Source organism: Phalangium opilio, unplaced genomic scaffold, assembly GCF_054372755.1.
Source record: "Phalangium opilio isolate 3A_F unplaced genomic scaffold, DU_Popi_V2 ptg000087l_1, whole genome shotgun sequence".
In the NCBI taxonomy this organism is placed as follows: Eukaryota; Metazoa; Arthropoda; class Arachnida; order Opiliones; family Phalangiidae; genus Phalangium; species Phalangium opilio.
Genome location: NW_028324192.1, coordinates 4,437,021 through 4,440,129, shown reverse-complemented (window position 1 = coordinate 4,440,129; position 3,109 = coordinate 4,437,021). Strand labels below are relative to the sequence as shown.

General features: G+C 46.8%; 1 non-coding gene across 1 annotated transcript; it reads left to right on the top strand.

Annotated features, from left to right (window-relative positions):
* Positions 1-1,517: 1,517 nt before the first annotated feature.
* Positions 1,518-1,590, top strand: TRNAD-GUC (transfer RNA aspartic acid (anticodon GUC)). The gene has a single exon. It is a non-coding gene; the product is annotated as a tRNA-Asp (tRNA).
* The last annotated feature ends 1,519 nt before the right edge of the window (positions 1,591-3,109 follow it).

Here is a 3,109-nt window from a genome sequence, read left to right as displayed (position 1 = left end):
CGTGAAAAGTCAAACTTTTTCCATAATACGTGATAACCATTTATTTTCTGGTCTTTCGTGGCTCAATGGTTAGCGCGTTTGGCTGTTAACCAATAGCTTGGTGGTTCGAGCCCACCCGGGAGCGGTGTTTTTGGATCTCAAATGTAACGTAAATAGCCAAAGTTTTTCCACAATACCTGACGACCATTTAATTTTTGGGCTTCCGTGGCGCAATGGTTAGCGCGTTCAGCTGTTAACCGAAAGGTTGGTGGTTCGAGCCCAAAAGAGAGGTTTTGTGGGGTCTCAGATGTAGCGTGAAAAGTCGTAACTTTTCAACAAAACCTGACAACCATTTAATTTTTGGGCGTCCGTGGCGCAATGGCTAGCGCGTTCGGCTGTTAACCGAAAGGTTGGTGGTTCGAGCCCATCCGGGAGCGGTGTTGTGACGTCTCAGATGTTACGTAAAATGTCAGAGTTTTTCCACAATACCTGACGAACATTTAATTTTTGGCCTTCCGTGGCGCAATAATTAGCGCGTCGAGCACTTAATCGAAAGGTTGGTGGTTCGAGCCCACCCGGAAGAGGTGTTGTGGGGTCTCAGATGTAGCGTTAAAAGTCAAAACTTTTCCACAATACGTGACAACCATTTAATTTCTGATCTTTCGTGGCTCAATGGTCAGCGCGTTCGGCTGTTAACCAATAGCTTGGTGGTTCGAGCCCACCCGGGAGCGGTGTTTTTGGATCTCAAATGTAACGTAAATGGCCAAAGTTTTTCCACAATACCTGACGACCATTTTTTTTGGGCGTCCGTGGCGCAATGTCTAGCGCGTTCGGCTGTTAACCGAAAGGTTGGTGGTTCGAGCCCATCCGTGAGCGGTGTTGTGAGGCCTCAGATGTGAAGTAAAAAGTCAAAGTTTTACCTCAATACCTGACGAAAATTTAATTTTTGGGCTTCAGTGGCGCAATGGTTAGCGCGTTCGGCTATTAACCAATAGGTTGGTGGTTCGAGCCCATCCGGGAGAAGTGTTGTGACGTCTCAGATGTAACGTAAAATGTCGGAGTTTTTCCACAATACCTGACGAACATTTAATTTTTGGGCTTCAGTGGCGCAATGGTCAGCGCGTTCAGCTGTTAACCGAAAGGTTGGTGGTTCGAGCCCAAACGAGAGAGGTTTTGTGGGGTCTCAGATGTAGCTTGAAAAGTCGTAACTTTTCATCAATACCTGACAACCATTTATATTCTGAGCTTCCGTGGCTCAATGGTTAGCGCGTTCGGCTGTTAACCTATAGGTTGGAGGTTCTAGCCCATCCGGGAGCGGTGTTGTGATGTCTCAGATGCAACGTAAAATGTCAGAGTTTTTCCAAAATACCTGACGAACATTTAATTTTTGGGCTTCCGTGGCGCAATGGTTAGCGCGTTCAGCTGTTAATCGAAAGAATGGTGGTTCGAACCCACCCGGAAGAGGTGTTGTGGGGTCTCAGATGTAGCGTAAAAAGTCAAAACGTTTCCACAATACGTGACAACCATTTAATTTCTGAGCTTCCGTGGCTCAATGGTTAGCGCGTTCGGCTGTCAATCGAAAGGTTGGTGGTTCGATCCCATCCGGGAGCGGTGTTGTGAGGTCTCGGATGTGAAGTAAAAAGTCATAGTTTTACCTCAATACCTGACGAAAATTTAATTTTTGGGCTTCAGTGGCGCAATGGTCAGCGCGTTCAGCTGTTAACCGAAAGGTTGGTGGTTCGAGCCCTCCAGGGAGCGGTGTTGTGACGTCTCAGATGTAACGTAAAATGTGAGAGTTTTTCCACAATACCTGACGAACATTTAATTTTTGGGCTTCCGTGGCGCAGTAATTAGCGCGTCCAGCTCTTAATCGAAAGGTTGGTGGTTTGAGCCCACCCGGAAGAGGTGTTGTGGGGTCTCAGATGTAGCGTTAAAAGTCAAAACTTTTCCACAATACGTGACAACCATTTAATTTCTGATCTTCCGTGGCTCAATGGTTAGCGCGTTCGGCTGTTAACCAATAGGTTGGTGGTTCGAGCCCACCCGGGAGCGGTGTTTTTGGATCTCAAATGTAACGTAAATAGCCAAAGTTTTTCCACAATACCTGACGACCATTTAATTTTTGGGCGTCCGTGGCGAATGGTTAGCGCGTTCGGCTGTTAACCGAAAGGTTGGTGGTTTGAGCCCATCCGGGAGCGGTGTTGTGAGGTCTCAGATGAGAAGTAAAAAGTCAAGGTTTTACCTCAATACCTGACGAAAATTTAATTTTTGGGCTTCAGTGGCGCAATGGTCAGCGCGTTCAGCTGTTAACCGAAAGGTTGGTGGTTCGAGACCTCCCGGGAGCGGTGTTGTGACGTCTCAGATGTAACGTAAAATGTCACAGTTTTTCCACAACACCTGACGAACATTTAACTTTTGGGCTTCCGTGGCGCAATGGTTAGCGCGTTCAGCTGTTAATCGAAGGGTTGGTGGTTCGAGCCCGCCCGGAAGAGGTGTTGTGGGGTCTCAGATGTAGCGTAAAAAGTCAAAACTTTTCCACAATACGTGACAACCATTTAATTTCTGAGCTTCCGTGGCTCAATGTTTAGCGCGTTCGGCTGTCAATCGAAAGGTTGGTGGTTCGAGCCCACCTGGGAGAGGTGTTGTAGGGTCTCAGATGTAACGTAAAAAGTCATAACTTATCCACAAAACCTAACAACCATTTAATTTCTGAGCTTCTGTGGCTCAATGGTTAGCACGTTCGGCTGTTAACCAATTGGTTGGTGGTTCGAGCCTATCTGGGAGAAGTGTTGTGACGTCTCAGATGTAACGTAAAATGTCAGAGTTTTTCCACAATACCTGACGAACATTTAATTTTTGGGCTTGCGTGGCGCAATGGTTAGCGCGTTCAGCGTTTAATCGAAAGGCTGGTGGTTCGAGCCCACCCGGGAGAGGTGTTGTTGGGTCTCATATGTAGCGTAAAAAGTCAAAACTTTTCCACAATACGTGACAACCATTTATTTTCTGAGCTTTCGTGGCTCAATGGTTAGCGCGTTCGGCTGTTAACCAATAGGTTGGTGGTTCGAGCCCACCCGGGAGCGGTGTTTTTGGATCTCAAATGTAACGTAAATAGCCAAAGTTTTTCTACAAT